The sequence below is a fragment of the Zalophus californianus genome, chromosome 15 (genome assembly GCF_009762305.2).
Source record: "Zalophus californianus isolate mZalCal1 chromosome 15, mZalCal1.pri.v2, whole genome shotgun sequence".
Classification (NCBI taxonomy): domain Eukaryota; kingdom Metazoa; phylum Chordata; class Mammalia; order Carnivora; family Otariidae; genus Zalophus; species Zalophus californianus.
The window spans coordinates 1,633,874-1,653,594 of NC_045609.1; the positions used below are offsets into that span (position 1 = coordinate 1,633,874).

Here is a 19,721-nt window from a genome sequence, read left to right on the forward strand (position 1 = left end):
TTTTCTAATCTGTTAGTGTGCTGTATTGCGTTTATTGATTTGTGTATACTTGAACCATCCTTGCATCCCAGGGATAAATCCCACTTCGTCATGGTGTATGATCATTATTATGTGTTTTAATGTGTTTTGAATTTTTTAATGTGTTTGCTAATATTTTGTTGACATTTTTTGCATCTACATTCATCAGGGATATTGGTGTATAATCTTACTTTCTTGTAGTGTTCTTTTCTGGCTTTGGTTACATGGTAATATTGGCGTGATAGAATGGCATGATAGAATAAACTTGGAGGTGTTCCCCGCTCTTCATTTTTTTTTTCTTTTTTTGGAATTTCTTTTTTTTCTTGGAATCCATTAATTCTTCTTTAAATATTTGTTGAATTCACCAGTGAAGCCATCTGGTCCTGGAGTTTTCTGTGTTAGGTTTTTGATTACGGATTCAGTTACTTTACTAGTTATTGATCTGTTCAGATTTTCTCCTCTCTTTATTCAGTCTTCGTATATGTTGTGTTACTAGAGATTCATCCACTTCTTGTAGGTTCTATTTGTTGGCATATAATTGTTTATATAGTCTGTTAAGATTCTGTATATTTCTGTAGTATCAGTTGATTTTTAATTTTATTTATTTGAGTCTTCTTTCTTTTTTAACTAGCCTAGGAAAGGGTTTGTCAATTTTGTCTTTTTGAAAAACCAGCTCTTAATTTCATTGATCCTTTCCATTGTTTTTCTGGTCTGTATTTAATTTATTTCTGCTGTGATCATTATTATCTTCTTTCTTCTAACTTTGGACTTAGTTTGTTCTTCTTTTTCTAGTTCCTTGAGGTATAAAATCAGGTTTTTTATTTGAGATCTTTCCAATATGCATTTATCACTGTAAACTTTCTTCTCAGAACTGCTTTTGCAGCATCCCATAGGATTTGATATATTTCCTTTTTCCTTTGTTTCAAGATAACTTTTTATTTCCCTTTTGATTTTTTCTTTGACCCAGTGCAGTGGTTGTTCAGAAGTGTGTTGCTTAGTTTCCACATATTTGTAGAATTTTCACTTTTTCTCTTATTTAAAAAAAAAAACTTTTTTTTTTTTTAAAGTAGGCTCCACCCCCAACATAGGGCTCAAACCCACAACCCCAACATCAAGAGTTGCGTGCTCCAGTGACTGAGCCAGCCATGCACCTGTCAGCTTTTCTCTTTTTGATTCCTAGTTCATACCATTGTGGTCAGAAAAGATCCTTGGTATGATTTCAATCTCCTTAAATTTGCTAAGATTTATTTTGTGTCCTATCATAGGATCTATCCTAGAGAATGTTCTTTGTGCACCTGAGAAGAATGTGTTTTCTGCTGCTGTTGGATGGAATGGTGTATATATGTCAGTTAAGCCATTTAGTCTAAGAAGTGGTTCAATTCCAGTGTTTCTTTGTTGATTTTCTGTCTGGATCATCTGTCTATTGCTGACAGTGGAGCATTGAAGTTCACTAGTATTTTTGTAGTGTTGTCTGTTTCTCCCTTCATACCTGTTAGTATTTGCTTACTATATTTAGGTGTCCCAATGGTGAGTGCATATGTGTTTCTGACTGTTTTATCTTCTTGATTTATTGAACCCTTTATATTTTTTGACAACCTTCTTTGTCTCTTGTTAGTGTTTCTGGCTTGAACTCTATTTTCTTTGATATAAATATGGCTACCCTTCCTTTTTTTAGATTTCCATTTGCATGGAATATCTTCTTCCATTTCTTCACTTTGAGCCGATATGTGTTGAGAGCTGAAATGAGTCTCTGTAGGCAACGTAAACTTGGGTCTTGTTTTTTTTTTTTATCCATCGAGTCACTCTGCACCTTTTGATTGGATAATTCAGTCCACTTACTTTGTAGTGATTATTGATATGTAAGGACTTGCAACTGCCAACTTATTGTTTGACTTCTGGTTATTTTTCATGGTGATTTGCTCAGTGCCCCCCCCCCCCTTTTTAATGTTTTTGAATCGAGTCTAGATTTTTGCTTTGTGGTTACCATGGGGTTTATGTAAAACATCTCAGAGATGAAAATAGGTCATTTTATGCTGAAAGCAGCTTCTCTTCATTCCTGTATAAAAGCTCCACCCTTTTACTCCTTCCCTTTTGTTTTTAGTGTCACAGTTCACTGATTTTATGCTGTGAATTTGTTAACCAATTATAGTAGCTGTAGGTTTTAATACTCTTTTCCTTTAACCTTTATACCACAGTTAAGTGGCAGCAGGGCTGTTCTAACATAGTTACCATTTTCTAACTCTGTAGCAGAGTAGAGTGTGTTCTTGTGTCACTGATTAGCATCTTTTCATTACAGCTCGAAGAATTCCTTTTAGCATTTCTCGCAAATCAAGCATTGTGGTAGTAACCTTGCTTTAGCTTCTGTTTATCTGGGAAATCCTTTATCTCTCCTTCATATCTGAAGGGGAATTTTGCCAGGCAAAGTGTATTTGGCTGGCAGTCTTGATCTTTCAACACTTTGAACATGTCATTCTACTCTTTCCAGGCCTGCAGAGTTTCTGCTGAGAAATCTGCTGATAGCCTAATAGGGTTCCTTTGCAAGGTTACTTTCCTTTCCCTGGCTGCCTGTGAGGTTCTTTATCATTGATTTTTGACAGTTTCATTATAATGTGTTCTGGAAAAGATTTTTTTGCATTGAGATAATAGGCTGTTGTAATCGTTTTGTGGACTCGTACCATTTCTTCCCAGGTTTGGGAAGTTCCCAGCTATTATTTCTTTAAGTAGACTGTCCCCTTCTCCCCCTTTTCTCCTTCTGGTACACCAGTTACTTTTATATTTGCCTTTTTGAACTTTTGGATTGAAACTGATAGCTCTTGCTGGGTTTCTTCACTATTCTAAAATCTTAGTTTTCCCTCCTCATAGAACTGAACTGTTTCTCTATTCTTACCCTCCAAGTTGCTTATTCTCTTTAACGTCTCATCTGCCCAGTTACTGATGCTTCATTCTCCATCTCATTTATTGAATTTTTCAGTTCTAGTATTTGTTTGGTTTTTCCTTATAATTTTAATCTCTTTGGTAAAGAACTGTGTTCATTAATTTTGTTTCTGAGTTCACTGAATGACCTTTCTGCGTTTGCTTATAGCTTGTTAATTTCTTCATGACAACTATTTGGAATTCTTTATCAGTTAGAGTGCAGTATTCTGTGCCTCTGAGTTTGGTTGCTGGAGAATTATTTTCTTTTTGTGATACCATATTTCCTTGATTGTTTATGGTGTTTGAAGACATGTATTTCTGCTTTAGCATTTGAAGTAGCAGTCACCTTCCCTAATTAAGGTTTTTTGTTTACTTTGGATCTTACAGTTCAACAGGCTGGCCATTAGAAACCTTTCTATTCTATTATGGAAGGTGGCACTGTAGCTCGTTTGTGGTTTCTCCTGTAACAGCTGGCTCTTGTGGATGCACTTGGCTGGTGGCAGAGTGGGGGGCGTTGTGGGCTTGGCAGCTGGGGCTCTGGGGTGCCGCTGGGCCTGGCGTGGCATCAAGTGGGGCATATCCAGAGGTCTGTGGGCGGTCCTGCTGAAGTCTTGAAGCCGGCAGCCGGAAGCCCATTTCTTCACTCTTTCACTGCACTTTGGTGTTCTCAACTGCCTCCTTCCCTTTCCTCTTCGACCCCCCAGTCCCGGGTGTTCCTCCTCAGAAATCCACGTGCTGCTGGGGAGAAACGGGTCCCTCCTGCTGCACCTGGACAGCTGCCTCGAACGTCACTCTCCCGGCCAGTGACAGGTGTTGTCCTTTGCCTTGCAGTCTTTGTATCTCTAGAACTTAGTTCCTGGTCACCAGGGTGTCACTTACAGGAAATACCTCTGTTAAATGACTTCTCCACCAAATGGTGTTTTCTGTCAGACATGTACCGAAGTTACAAAGCTGTTTAATCTTGTGTTTTGTTTTTTCTAGTTAGGTATCCTGAGTATCATATTTTTTAAATATATGTGCATTTGCATATATTCTGAACTGTGAAGGCAGGTACTATTCTCTTTATGATGTAGTTTTATTTTCTGTTATTTTTTAAGGAGTCATTTATTCCAATCATGAAGACACCCGGACGCTATGGGAAACCTTTCTCACTTTATCGCAGTGCTGACTGCTATCCATAGTCTGCTGTTTTTTATGGGTGTCCAGTTTATTTGTAAAGAAGTTGAGTGGACATCTTGGCTCATTTGAAATTTTGTATTTGGAACAGAGTTCACATTTAGTGCTGTCAACAGAACTCAAGAGATGTTTGCTTCTTGGATGTTGTGATTTGGACAGTGTTAAGGTTCTGTGACAAGAACAGTACACTTATTTTGTTTCATGTCTGTTGAAGCCTATCTGATATTTCCTAGATGGTTAATAAGTATATGAAATTATATATAATACAAAATATAGAAAAATTCAAAATCTAATGTCTTCCTCTAGACATTACTCTCTTCACAGAAATATATATGCTTGGCAGAAATGTGGATGAAGAATCTCCATCCTTGTAACAAATCCTCCAGAGATTTCCAAAAAGTTTCATACTTTAAGTCCTCGGTCCCTTGATTTGCAGTTTCTCTAACCGCTTGTGGCATTTGTATTAACATTGAACATTCACATCTTTGACAAATTGTCTCATTGGTTTTACTCTTCTATGAACTGGTACTGCTTCTTTAATGATGGTTTTTGTTGAACAGCTGATATCTGAGAAAACAGAGAGAAACCTGAACTTGCTAACTCTCTATTTATTTAACCTCTGCTATCCTCAGTATATCCGGCATGCGAACAGCCCTGTGAAGGCAACCAGAGACGCTTTGAACATTGCATTTGCCGTCACGAAGTGATCTTTCAAAAATCCACTTGAAATACATGGAACAAGAGAATGAAGGCCTGAGAGAAGCAAATGAAACTCTTGTGGTTTAATCATAACAAACAATTCGAGTATCCTTTGAGCACAGATTTCACTAACAGTGTATGACAGTAGGTTTTATATTGTGAATTTAAATGCAAGCTTGCTGCAATGTTATGGTGTCCCCTATTCTAATTGTCTGTGAGCCCTGTGGGTGTGAATTGTTCTGTGTAGGAGTTACCACCACTGACCCTTCTCAGCCCCACTTGCAGAACAGACGTCTGGTCAACCCTGGCTTTTCCCTGACGCCCATAAGTATGGAAGATCACCTCCCTCGTGCCCCAGTACCCTGTTCAGCTACTCCCAGTTGATAGACCTTGGCATGTAAGAAAAATATTTCTGCTCTGCCTACTAAAATATGTTGAAATCAGCATAACATATATATGTTATATATCTACATACACACACATGCTCCAGAAATATGTGAAGTGGGGAGCTAATTCCCTGGAATTAATCCAGGGGATGTTTGGAAATAGTGGGATGGGAAACAGGCCTTTGTAAAAGGTACAAAACGGCGTTTTGTTGGGGAATTGTAGAGTGAGGTAAACTAAGCAGGATTCCACATCCAGGGTAAGTAGGGTAACAAAGGACCGTGCGGAGGAGCTGTGAAGGTGTGATGTGGCCACAGGAAGGCTGTGGTCTGTGGTGTGACTGGAGGGCGTTAGAGGCCGTTGGTTGGACAAAGGGCGCTGAGTGACATCCTCAGATGTTCGAAATTTAGAGACAAAAGCAAATAGATGTTGAAACTTTGAACCTTTATCTGCTTGTCTTCCTATTGATTTTGTCACCTTCCAGGTTATCTTCTCAGGGAAAATAGCAGATTTTTTTCGGTTCACAATTTTTAAACAGATTAATGGTCAATCCTTAGGTAATAAACATTTAATGCTTTTAGGCATTAACTGGTTAGATAGTATTGTTACTATTTGTAGACTAAGTAGCTGAGGATCAGGTGCTTTCCCTAAAGAAAAACAATTGCAGCAACAGCCGTGATATTCGGGGCCAGTATGCTCTGTTTCTTCCCTCATGTCATCGTTGACACACACACACACAGACTCACTGTAATGACCCAGATATGTTATCTGGGAAGACATAGAGCTAAACCTTTAGTTCTTAAAATTTGAGGTGCAACAGAGTCACCTGGAGGCATTTCTTAAAACGTTGATTTCATTTGTCTCTCTGGAGGTTCTAACTCCCAGTGGCTGGTTTAGATTTTGCATTTTTAACAAACACCTCCAGTGATTATGATGCACTGGATTTAGGGACCGTTTTGTGAGAAACACTTCACTCTTTCCCATCGAGACTTCCGCATATGTTGTATTATCAGTTTGCCGGGTTGTCCTGGAGACCATGAAACAGTGGACCCACCCATTTTGAACAGGGCTGGGGCCCCGGACGAGCTGGAAGTGATGTGGGGATGGGGGCGGGGTTGTGTCACGGCAGAGTCTGAAGTGGGAGGAGAGGGCGGCGGAGGGGAGAGCAGTGAGGGCTGAAGGGAAACATGTGCTGTGGGGGGTTCCGGCCCACCTGTGTGCCCGGCACACGAGCCCGGAGGGCAGACGGGACAGTGGAGGACACGTATCCCTCCTGGTCCTGTTCCCATGGAAAGCAAACTCAGGAAATGAAAATGTTGATCTATGAAGAGATAAATTGCCTAAGTTTATTATAAATACACTTTTATGAATTGTGCCCCAGACCCACAGCTGAGCTCATTTCCTACCGTCCTGTGGCGTCAGGTGAGGTCCTGTGTCTGGACTTCAGCTAAGATGGGGACAGCAGTGTGACCTCAGGCCTGGCTCGTGAGGACCCCGAGGCTGGCTGACTGGGGAGGATGCTGAGGTGGCGGGGAAGGGGACGACAGTGGAGGGGCCTGGCTCCTGGGGACAGCTGTGAGTCAGGAACAGACTTTCATATTCAAAGAGCCACTGAGGCTTGGAGGTGGTTTTGTTAGAAGCTGACACCTTATGGATCCACTTCTGGTTTCTGCAGCCAAACTTATCTGGAAAACCCCTTAACTTTTGGTGATAATTAAACATTCACTAGACTAGAAAAGCTGCTGCTCAGAGGATCTCCAGGTCAAGTAAATAAAAGTTTGCAGGCAGCAAATGGAATGCTGGTCAAAGGCAGCGTAGTAGTTGGATGAAGTTGTCTGTTGCCCGCATAAAGATGCAGTGGGTTACCACAAGCTTCACTCGCTGTCCTGCAGTCTCTCCCGCTTGTGCTGAAACCTCAAGACATGCCTGATCGGAAGAGACGGATGCTGAACTGTTCAGAGCGGAAAACATACAAGTCCTACAATTACCCCGTGTTTTAGGAAAGCTGAGCAGTTTGAATAATTTTGCCTCCCACTTGGAAAGGAGTCCAAAGTTTATAAACCCTCCTAACGTGAGTTTTAAGGTGACCGATGAGTCCTTCCTGAGCTGCTTCTGCTCTAGACACCAGGCAGGAGGTTTGTGATCTGCTCAGCGGCAGCCCGTAAGCCTGAGATCGCTGAGCCCCGTCATTCTGAGCTGGAAACACCTTATGCTTGTGGCCTCCCGTTTGCTTGTTGGCTCGGTGGCTGCGTGTCCTTGGCCGTGAGGCGGTCAGGCACGCTCGTGCGACGCTTTGTGCCCCTTTACTTCTCCCCTTGCTGCGGTGCTTTTTTTATTGCTGGTTGCTGGTCTCCTTACTCCAGCCCCAAGAATCTGTGAGATGCTGGGGAATTGCCATCATGAGTGGTTCTCAGAAGGTGTGCTTAGCGGTACCTGCAACATCCTAAATCCGTGTTGCGGTTTTGGATTCAAGTGCTCTTGAAGAGTTCATGCTCCAATGGGAAGTTAAAAGCTGTGATGATTTCCTCTTACCTGCTTTCTAATTTTCAGAAGCCACGTGTCACATGTCACATTTTAATACTGAGTTTGTAATTACTTCCCCGGCGCCTCTGTGCCCTCACCTCACCCCCAGGCAAACACGCACACATGGGGCAGAGAGCTCTTTAGGGTGATGAGAGTTTGGGGGTGGCCATTTTTCCTCGTTTCTGTTCCTGAATTCATTGGTCTTGAAGACTGTTTACCTATGAACAACATCTTCTAATATTGTCTTTTAAAAAAAAGATTAATCTCCAACAGTTGTCATCTTTTTGTTAAAAGTATAATTAATAAAAGTGGAAATGTAGGTTTTCAACATTATGGTGTTTTAATCTAATCTCTGAGTATCTCAAGATAACTGAGTTGCCATAGCAACCTGTTAGATGTGCAAACGCAAGAAAACTTTAAACAAGAAATGTTTCGTTATTATGTTAATCACCATACATCATTAGTTTTTTTAAACACTTTTTATTGTTATGTTAATCACCATACATTACATTGTTAGTTTTGGATGTAGTGTTCCATGATGCATTGTTTGCGTATAACACCCAGTGCTCCATGCAGAACGTGCCCTCGTTAATACCCATCACCAGGCTAACCCATCCCCCACCCCCCTCCCCTCTAGAACCCTCAGTTTGTTTCTCAGAGTCCGTCGTCTTTTGATTGTATCTGTTCCTAATTGGTATTCTCTCATCTCCAGTATTTCCACTGGATGTTTTTATAACACTTTAATGGAGTAGATATTTATCAGCAGTTAGAAGTTGTTTTATAGACAGTAAAACTATTACAACTTTATAATTTTTATCTTAAAAATATGAAATACATCTGCAGTACTTTGACAAACCTTTGAAAAGTTGTACTTACCATAGCTATATTTGGCATTTCTCAGAGCAGAGAAGATTTGCTCCTCTACCTCCACACCCTGAACACGGGTCCCACCTGGCCCTCACCGTTTTACGAAGCGCCGTGCTAACATTGCTAATTTTGTGCTTTGTCTTCATTGTGTGTTATTACTACAGAATACACTGCCTGTTGCATGATAGGTATCCAAGGGTTGTTTCTTTGCTTGTTCTTTTGATAACTTTTGAACCTTATGTCTCGGGGGCTTGGACTGGGTTCAAGCCAGGCACTCTGTCAAGATCCATAAATGACCTGGGGCAGATGGAAATCTTCAAGGAAATCTCCAAATGAACGAGGGAGGCTTGTTCATGCTACAGTGAAACACTTTGAAATATATAGGTATTGCAATTTTTATTTTTGTTGTTGGTGGAAAAACCTACATAACAAAATTTACCATTTTAACTATTTATAAGTGTACAATTCAGGGGCATTAAGTACTTTCATGCTGTTGTACATCCATCACTGCCATCCACCTCCAGAACATTTCCATGTTCCCAGGCTGTAACTCCTTCCCCATGAACCAGTAACCCACTCCAGGGACCTCGTATAAATAGAATCATGCAATACCTGGTCCTTTGTGACTGGCTCACCCTTGGCACAGTATTTTCAACGTCAGACTTCCTTTATTAAGGCTGAATAACATTCTGTATGAATATACCACTTTTGTCTATTCATCTGTCAGTGGATGCTTAGGTTTCTTTGCCTTTTGGCGCTTGTGAACAGTGTTGCTATGAACATGTGTATACAGATATCCATATAGGAGTCCCTGCTTTCTCTTATTTTGAGATTCCAGAAGTGGAATTGCCGGATAGTATTGGGTAAGCCTATGTTTGATTTTCGGAGAAACTACCATACTGTTTTCTACAGTGGCTACACCATTTTATATTCCCACCAGCTGTGCACAGAGGTTCCCGTTATTCCACGTCCTCACCAAAACTTGTGTTCTAGGGGTTTTTTTGGTTTGTTCTTGGTAATAGCCACCCTAATGGGTATGAAGTGGTATCTCATTGTGGTTTTGATTTGCATTTCCCTCTCAGTTACCAGTTACCAGTGTTGAGCATCTTTTCAAACACTAGTTGGTCATTTCTTAATAGAAATGCCTGTTCAGTCCTTTGACTATTTCTTAATCAGGTTGTGTGTTTTTTTGTTGTTGAATTGTAGGAACTCTCTCTGTATTCTTGATATTAATAGCTTATTAGATATATGCAGGAATTTTCTCCCATTCTGTGGATTACTTTTTTATTCTTGATTATGTCCTTGATGTACAGATCTTTTTAAATTTGATAAAATCCAGCTTACCTATTTTTTTCTTTTGTTGCCTTGCTTTTGGCGTCATATCCAATAAATCGTTGCCAAATCGAATGTAGTGAAGCTTTTCTCCTATATATTCTTCTATAAGTTTCATAGTTTTAGTTCTTTAGGTAAAGACTTTGATCCATTTTGAGTCATTTTGTATGTGGTACACGTTGAGTCTAAAACTTCATTCTTTTTTGCATGTGGATATCCAGTTTTCCAACACCATTAGTTGGAAAGAGTCCTTTCCCTCTTGAATGGTTATGACAGTACTGTCGAATATTTTACCATACACACGAGAGTTCATTTTTTTGTAATGTTGCTAAATTTGTTTATTAGTTCTAACGGTTTTTTTTGTATGTGGAATCTTCAGGGGTTTCTGCATAGAAGGATATGTCATCTGTGAACAAAGATCATTTTACTTCTCCCTCTTTTATTTGGATACCTTTTATTTCTTTTCTCGTCTCATTACTCTGGCTGGGACTTAAGATTTCTGTGTTCAATAAGAGTGGGACGAGTGGGGACCCTTGCCTTGTACCTGATCTTAGAAGGAAAGCTGTCACGTTTTTACGTTTGAATATGCTGGTTGCCATGTGTTTTTCCTATATGGCCTTTAATGTGTTAGTTTTCTTGTATTCCTAGTTTGTTGAGTGCTTTTATCAGGAAGGATTGTTTTATTCTGTCAAAAGCTTTTTTTTTTTTTGCATCAGTGGAGATAGTCATGGGGTTTTTGCTTTCATTCTGTCAATGTGGTGTATGTCCTTGTTTGATTTTCATATGTTAAACCATTTTTGCATTCCAGGAATAAATCCTACTTGGTTTGTGAATAGTTCTCTTAATATATTCTTGAATTTTGGTTTGATGGTATTTTGTTGAAGATTCTTGTATCAGTGTTCATGAGAAATAATTGGTCTGTAGTTCTGTTGTTGGTTTTCTTTGTCTGGCTTTGATAGCAGGGTAATGCTAGCTGCATGGAATGAGTTAGTTCAGGCTGCTATAACAAAAATACCATAAACTGGTGGCTTGTAAACAACAGAAACTTATTTCTTACAGTTCTTGAGACTGGAAAATCCACGATCAAGGTGCCAGAAGATTCAGTGTCTGGCAAGGGTCCTCTTTCTGGTTCATAACCAGCACCTTCTCATTATGTCCCGACATTGTGGAAGGATGAGGGAGCTCTGTGGTTTTCCTTTATAAAGGCACTAATCCCCTTCACAAGGTCTCCACCATCATGACCTAATCACCTTTCAAGGACCCCAGCTTTTAATACCATCCTTGGAGGTTAAGAGTTTCTACATGTGAATTTTGGGGGGACACAAACAATCTATAGCAGAAGTGTTTCCTCTTCAGTTTTTTGGAAGAAGTTGAAAAGGATTGGCTTAATTCTTTTTTAACTGTTTGGTAGAATTCATGGAAGACACCCTCTGGTCCTGGGCTTTTCTTTGTTGGGAGGTTTTGATTCCTGATTCAATCATCCTGTTCATTATAGATTTATTCAGATGTATTTCTTCATGATTCAGTCTTGGTTGTGTGTGTGTGTGTGTGTGTGTGTGTGTGTGTGTGAATGTTTCAGTGAGGGAATTAGGACCTGGAACTTCTTAGTCTACCATCTTGCTGGCATCCCTCTCTACTACATTATCTTTACATTGTGGTACTGTCCTGTAAATCATTGGCGGTAGTACAGAGTGGTTCATGCAATGAGAGCTTCCTTTTCTTGGTTTCCAGCAAGTGTTCTCTCACTTTTGCACTGTTACATATGTATGATTGCACCCCTAAAATCAATGATTCATGGATATCACGGTCGTGCTGTGATTAAAGTCTGTATTTTACACTCTAGGTACATGTCTTAGTGCAGAGAGTGGTGACCCTGCTTTTGAGAAGTATGGGTTTGTGTTCCAAACCTGGTCATAAACAGCACTCATATTTTAGTGAATTATCTGTAAAATGAGAATGTTAAAGTAAATGATATTTAAAGGCTCTTTTATATCTAGTTCTCTCTGTTTCTATAATGTAGATAGCAATTTAAATTTTGAAACTATGTAAGTGAGCCTAAGAATATTTTTATGTGTACCTACTCAGGAGTACATCTACCTGAAACACTTTGGATTAGGTCAACAGGTAGCCCTTATGAAAATAGTGAAGAGGGCCCTGGGATAAATTATTGGGACCTAAGAAAATCAGACTCCTAAATCAACGTGCACTTGCCCCAGCCTTTCAGAGGGTGTTGTAGGTTGTCCGTGAACTTTACCCTGAGGGTAAAATAGAACACATCTCTGGACATTTTCCTGGAGGAAATGTTCATTGTTGGCAGGGAAGATCTTTGGAGAATAACAGTATGTGATACATCTCCAATACCCCTTGATTTTGTCCTAGGAGAATATGGTTCAAGTTCTTTAATAAATGGGGTTATAAGAATGACAGAAAAAGCCCCCACCCTTGCTGTAAATAAGAAAATATGGAAGGAAAAAAAGACAGTAAGAACTCCAATGTCAATAGAAAGAGAAACTAGGGGCACACCTGGGTGGCTCAGTCGGTTAAGCGTCTGCCTTCGGCTCGGGTCGTGATCCCGGGATCTTGGGATCCAGTCCCGCATCGGGCTCCTTGCTGTGTGGGGAGCCTGCTTCTCCCTCTGCCTCTGCTCCTTCTCCGGCTCATGCTCTCTCTCTCTTGCTCTAGCTTGCTCTCAAATAAATAAAATCTTAAGAAAAAAGGAAAGGAAACTAGGTTCATAAAGGTGGAAGAAACTATATGGTGTTTGCATGCAAGATCCATCCAGAAAACTCACAAACTGGCCATTCAAACATGAGAGAAAATAAGATTGCTTTAATATTGCTTATTGCCTAAAAAATCATTATTGGCTATTTTAGGACTTGAGGCCTATGTGTTTAACACTTCTATGAAGAAAATTTGTGTACACAAAAGGAGATTCTTCTTTATTTTCAGAAATCATAGCTCGGAAAATACAACAAATACACTTGAGGTTTCTGAAAGCAAACAAAATTCTATAAACACTCAGTTTACTTTAGATGTTAAAATGTACTGTTTGTGAATAATAGCCACAAATATTTTTTTGGCCAATATGCTTTTCTGTTTGCTTATAAATTATACGTAACTGAAGATGGTTACACTTTATAAATGTCTAATGTGCGTTGCCATTTATATGATGTTGTTTCTTTATGCTATTAATAAAATGTGCAGTGCCACTGTCTTCCATTATTTTCAGATATTTCTTTAGTTCACATTTTCACACTTATGATACTGTTAATTTATGTTTTTTCGGCTCATGAATGTCAATAATGACAGAGAAAAGAGAACTGAAGAATAATGAAAATGGTGAAGAGCCCATCAAAGTGCGATTAAAACGGTCCAAAAATAGGTGAAAGTTCATGAATTTTGCAAAAGTGTTTCATAAAAGTGAAGTTCACCGATGTGAATTAAAGACTAGTAAATTTGGTCAAGATACGTGGTCCTCATATCTGCGTAAGTGGGATTCAGGCAAAATATAAAAGAGCCAAGTGTGGGGGAGTGTGGTGGCATCGTGCTGGCTCTGCCCTTCAACCAGGTGCGACTCACTCGAGCCCCTGTGGGAAGTCACAGATGAAGACACTCCACGGGGAGGACCCAGGAAGAAGGCGGAAGAGGAAGTGCCGGGAATCCGTCCCCAACCCAGGCAACCAGTCATGCTGGTAGAGTCTGTCTAATGTAACTGTTGGGGAACTCTGGAGACTTCACAGCTTTTGGGGGATGGCTTTGATAGTAAATGGTGGTTAATTGTAGTCAGTTTCATCTCTGAGCCCCAGCCCCAGGGCAGACAGTGATGCACGCGTTCCTGGGGCACATTGCCGATAGCTTGCAGGAGGCCAGGGTGAGCAATAAGGAACCATCCCCCCAGTATCGATCGTCTGTGTTCTGATCACTAATTGCTGCCTTAAACTCTATCCTGGATGTCTGGAATATGACCAGCTGGCCCTGCTCGAGGCTTGCGCACAAATGACGGAGTCTGGGTCCCTGGGCAGCGTGTTTGAATCTGTTACTGTACATTGGCCTCATCTTGCTGCTTGAAGTTCTGTTGAGAGTAGCCTTAATTATATTCTGTACAAGAGAAATTAAATATAGTTACCTCTAGTCTCTGTTAGTCAGATTGATCAGAATGGCAGATGGAGTGGTATACTCATGTGACTATTCGAGTTCAGCCAAGAAAGTTAGGGTCAGCTACTGGAGGAGGCAAACTGCCATAGTTCCTGAGCATCCCTGAACATTGTTGCTGGGCATGCCAAGAATACAAAGCCCTGACCACTCTTCGCTTACTGCCTTCTGTAAAAGAGGTGGGTTCCCCATGGTCGGTGTTCCTCAGATGTGGCACAGCCCCGACTACCTGTGTAGCATAGAGAAGGACCATAATGGACCCGTGGGACTCAGGGCGCCCGGGGAACCAACAGAAGCATGATGCTTTTCTTCACAGTCTGCTGTGAGTAATAAAACTCTTTGTCACTGGAAAAAAAAATCCAATAGAAGCCTGAAAAGAAAAATACATGGTAAAGGAGTGTATAAAATAAGGTAGAAATTAGTCCAGATAATTGCTAATAAAATTTTTATATAAATTAAATTTACTTGATAAAATGAGATTTTGAGAAGGAATTTTGAAATGATCTGTGACATATACAAGAGACACAGATTATATAAAAAGATGAATGATGAAAGTCATGGAGTGGTCAAACATCATATCAAACAAATAATTAGAAAGGTTTCTGCTAATAAGAATTTAATACACACCAAATATCGTGTTATATTATTTAATATTTGTGAGCTATCGTAAAACTTGAAACAATTGGTCTTGTTAGAATGCTGCCAGGTGACATCTATATTGATCTTAAGGTTTATAACAAACTTGAAAACCAGGTATTTTTAAGAAGCGGAGAATGAAGTTACGAACACTCAAGTAATTTCTCAAGCACTTACATAGAACGTATGACCTTAACTAGGACTCAGTTTGCCTCCCTCCCTCCCTCCCTCCCTCCCTCCCTTCCATTCTGCCTAACTCCAAAGCTGTTAAACTTTGTCACTAAGTCTCTTATTCATGCACTAGGTGTGAGTACCTTATAAATATGAGACCATTTGGCAACTGTCTACAATGTTATGGTAAATGGAAAAGGCTGTGTTAGCTCTGGAGACATAACCAAATTATTCCAACCTATTCCCTTTTGCATTCTACATCTCGCATTTTTTTAAGTAATGAGGTTATCTAATAAGTGCACATCATTTGTCGTGGTCTTGGAAGGTATGTGTTGTGTGGGGGGAAGGTGCAGGCAGGTGTCCAGAGAGGAGGCTAAAAGGCATCAAGAGGGTGCTGATATCCTTTACTTGTAGACGAGGGACTTCTTTGCTTTTTTGGGTCTCCTAGAGCTTGAGGTGAGTGATTTCCCTTTCATACCCTTACCATCAACGATTCCAGTGACAAGCCTGGTTTCAACTATGTAATCCCCTTTGCATATCTTAGGTGGGAAATAAGGCATAAAGTTACCTATTGCACTTGCAAGATATTGAATACATTGTATTCGGTAAGCCCTCACGAATGAATGAAAGTATTGGGAGTTACTTATAGAAATGTAGCATAAGTACAATAGCGTCTTTCCTCTCTCCATTGTTCAGTTTTTTGCTGTGTTAAAGTTCCAGAGCTATTCCTCTCCACCTCCTGCTTCTGCACTTTCCAAGTTCAATTTGGTAGTCAGAACTGCACCTTCTTCATCTGTATGCCGGGGAAACCAGTTGTCTCTCTAACCGTAAAATTCTACGGATTTCGTGAAATATTACTTGAAATAAGACCAATTCATGGTGATGGATGTGGACGTTTAAGGTTGCAGGACTGAGCGGGACAGGAATCTCATGAAGAAATGATCTTGCACGATAAGGAGCTTTTTGTCCTGGACAGAAAGAATGAAAGGAGGGGGTAAAATAATGACCCTGAAAAAATAATGAGGATCTATTCCCTTTATCAACAGTGGAGATAACTTTTGGGATCATGTTTCCAGTAGAGGATGGGCCACAGGGGAAGTAATTCCTTTGTAGCCTGTGGATTTCTCAAAAGAGAACAGATCGCCATCTTGCTAACTAAAGATTTCAGGGACTGGGAATAAAGAGTGGCTCAGCTGGTGGGCACAGCAGAGGGTTCGGGCCCCTGGTAGACTTCACAGTGGCCCACGAGTCTCTGCAAAACCGGGAGATTTACTAGAGTTGTGAGGGTGTACTCACAACTGCCATGCACCTGCTTGGAAGCAGGACTAAAGCCACAGTGCTGTGTTCCTCATTGTGTTTCCTGATGTGCTTTGCAGTAAAGCATGTTTGTCTCATATGTCAAATATTCCCCGAAGTGCTAGAGGTAAAACCAGGGCCCCTCAGAGAATTTCATAGCATCCTTGTCTTTGCTTCAAGCCCCCTGAAGGAGACCTGTGATAAAGATCTGAGCACAAGTAGTTTGTTCAGGTGGTTCTAGGAAGTTTTGGCCTTGAGTGTGAAAGAGAGAGGGAAAGGAAGAAAGTTAATACCCAGGGTTTACTGCCCACGTTACTGTTGTAGGTGATCGGGGCACCCCCACTGTGATCCCTGGGCGATGGTTGGGAACATGTTTAGAGCTGTGCTAAGCGGCAGGAGAGCCAGGGTACATGGGCATTTTTCGGTTGTCCTGTGTTAGGTTGTTCAGAGGATGAACTTCCTGGTGCTTCCCCTCGGCCCCACTCACGGAGTACGTGCTTCCAGCCAGACGCAGCTGACAGAGTCCGGCACAAGACACACTAGTGTGAGGACACGGATGAGAACACGGTCCCCGCTTGTGCTCCCCAGACCCGTCTGTGTCTCACATTCGCTTCCTCACATCTCATCTTTGCTTGAGCAAGATTGTGGCCCATCAAGACTTGGCATACATACTTACAAAACCTTTTTATTTTGAAATAATAATTGTAAGATCATATGCACTTTAAAGAAATAACACAGAGATCCCATATTTCACTCATTTTTCCGCAATTGCAATTAGCTTAGAATAGATCGTTAATAATCATTTTTTCCCTTTTATGCCACAGATTCCACATTTACCTCAACCAGCATCAGCACATCTGATGATCTTGGTTGCTTACTCAGCAAAGTAAAGATATATCACATTAAAGTATATGAACATCTGGGGTCTGTGCTCCTTCAGACCATGATTTCTGCAGTTGGCCACTGAAGGTCATCACCAAGGACGGATGTCCTAAGGGGCGCCCACGTCGACCTACTGAGCTCCAGATACATACATCTTTGTCCTTGCTTGCCACAGTCCATCTCCGGACCCGAAGGGTTCATTGTTTCCAGCAGTATAGTATTTTATCTCCTGGCCACCTGCAGGTCGACACTAGAGAAACCTCAAATGACTAAGTGGTTATCATAGCTTTATGTTTATCAAAACTCAAGTCTCTTCTAGGAGGAATGTCCCCCACTCAGCCTTCTTCTAAGGCAGACCCTGATGGCGTAGACTCTAATGTTAGAGGGATAGGAAGTATAGATTATGCCCTGGGTCACTGAGAATGATTGTGAGATGAGCCACTCTTAACCACCATTTATTTCTGTTCCAGAGACACGGGACCACTGATGCCCAGGACTCTCACCCCACAGGTGTCTTTCCCAAACTGGCCATTTCATCTAAGCTGTCCGTCAGTGAAGCCCTTCCAGCCTTCCAGTATTCCATTGGGAAAGAAGTTTCTGGGTGAAGAGTACATGCTACAACCAGGCCATCCTGTTGTCATGAGCAGTCTGGGTTCTCAGAAGCATCCACTCGAGCGTCCCCTGCCAATCTTGACATCTCCGTCCCCCTTAGCACGGCCGCCTTACCGCGGCTAGCGGTTCAGCCTTGTTACAACTGCGCACTCTAGCATTAAATTCTTCGTCTTCATTTTTAACACGTTCTCCTCTTTGGCTTTAGGAAGAGGAAGGGAAGTTCTTTCAAGCCTACCAAGGAGGCCTTCTGTCATGCACAGCATGCCCTGAGTTAAAAGGCTGGCATCAGCCTGTTGTTTTGTTTTGTTTAAGAGCTCTGGCTTACAGTTACTGTTGGCTTAAAATATGATAGGCCTTAGAATACTGTGAAGGCAAATGCAGTTGCTGCCAGACCTCATCCCGGTTCATTAGAGCTGAGTCTTAAAACTTCGTTGCTTCAGTAAATCAGAGGTTAACACCGTGCAGCTCACCATTGGCAATGGTGACCTTGTTAGCATTTTGTGAGAGAGCTCATAACCCCATCCTAAAAATCTGATTTCTGAGGCCACGTGTAGTACCAGTGGTCTTTGTTTGGGTCTCACCACAAAAGACCCTGATGCATAAATTTGAGTGCAAGTCGTTCATTTTGGCAATGATCCAAGCAGCGCTGTGATGAAGTGAGCTGTTTGGGTAGGGAAAGGAAGTAGTCAAGTACAAGTATGCTAGTAACTGCTCCCTCCATGGGTGACTGATTCACACACTTTCTTGAGACCCCGCTGAGCTAGAGTATCTGAAGAATGAGGAACGGTTATCATCCTCGGTTGAGAACTGCTGTGTCATCAGCGTCATCATCTTGGCAAGTTGCATATGTGCCCAGAAAACTTCCTTGGGCAAGGAGAGTCCTCATTCATCACAGAAAGAATGGCGGTTTCTTGCAGTAAGAAATAATTGATATATATAGAAAAGTTATGAGTCCAGGGGTGCCTGGGTGGTGCAGTTAGTTAAGCGTCTGATCTTGCTTCTGGCTTGTGTCGTGATCTCGGTCATGAGATTGAGCCCTCTGTTGGGCTCTGTGCTCAGTGGGAAGTCTGCTTGGGTTTCTCTCTCCCTCTTCCCTTCCCACTCATGCTCTCTCTCTCAAATAAATAAATCTAAAAAAAAAAAGTTAGTACATATGGACATGAGGTCCTTAGTATCTGTTACACCACTCTAAACAAATTAATGCAAACTTTGCTGGATGAAAAGTTATCTATTTTAAATATAACAAAGAGAAAGAAGTTATGCTTTATTTTACCCTTTAAGCATTGAAGTCTATAAACCATCACTACACTTATGAGGTGAGCTAAAATTTCTAGCATCACAAAAGAAAGCAATAATCTAGGATCACTGAGAACATGTGGCTGAATAGAGATTTTCACCAAAATTTGCACCCATTCACCAAACAATCCCAGGTGGGAGCCAGGTCAGACCATTTTCGTTATGTAATTTTAAATTGTGCAACTAATTATCAGTCTCTTGTCTGATGACCCCAAACACCATATATAACCAAGGAAAATAATTATTTTCCGTCCAGTTTCATAAATGGGAAATCCTGAATTTCAGACATCTAGTTTCAGGTAGTGACTAATAATACCAGGAAAACTCAGAGCTCTGTGTAATTACCCACTGAAGGCACAGATTTACCCAGGTTTAAATGACCTCAGACACTATGACACTATCAAATGTATGTATTTACTACAAGCTCTCAGTATTAAAGTATACAGAATATTCTTAGTCAAACAATCTTGCTGTACGTGGTTTCTAATTATGGAAGCAAGACATCACCATTATCATCAGTCACCTCCACCGGCGCCACCACCAACATGACCATCACTGCCACCGCCACCACTACCGCCAGTACCACCACCATCACCACCACCACCACCTCCACCATCACCACCGCCGCCACCACCACCACCACCGCCACCTCCACCATCACCAACACCGCCACCATCACCGCCACCAGGACTGCCACCACCACCTCCATCATCAACACCGCCACCACCATCACCAACACCGCCACCACCACCTCCACCATCACC

At 41.2% G+C, this 19,721-nt stretch overlaps 1 protein-coding gene across 4 annotated transcripts in view; it reads left to right on the forward strand.

Annotated features, from left to right (window-relative positions):
• Window positions 1–17,964, forward strand: part of ZWINT (ZW10 interacting kinetochore protein) — a 33,334-nt gene extending 15,370 nt beyond the window's left edge. For 2 of the 4 annotated variants that reach the window (XM_027596296.2, XM_035724267.1), the window contains one exon: window positions 4,740–13,257. The gene's annotated coding sequence lies outside the window, so the exon portion shown is untranslated. Of the gene's footprint in view, window positions 1–4,739; window positions 13,258–17,519 lie in introns of those variants that run through there. The other 2 variants (XR_003520344.2, XM_027596297.2) reach the window with 2 other exon arrangements.
• The last annotated feature ends 1,757 nt before the right edge of the window (window positions 17,965–19,721 follow it).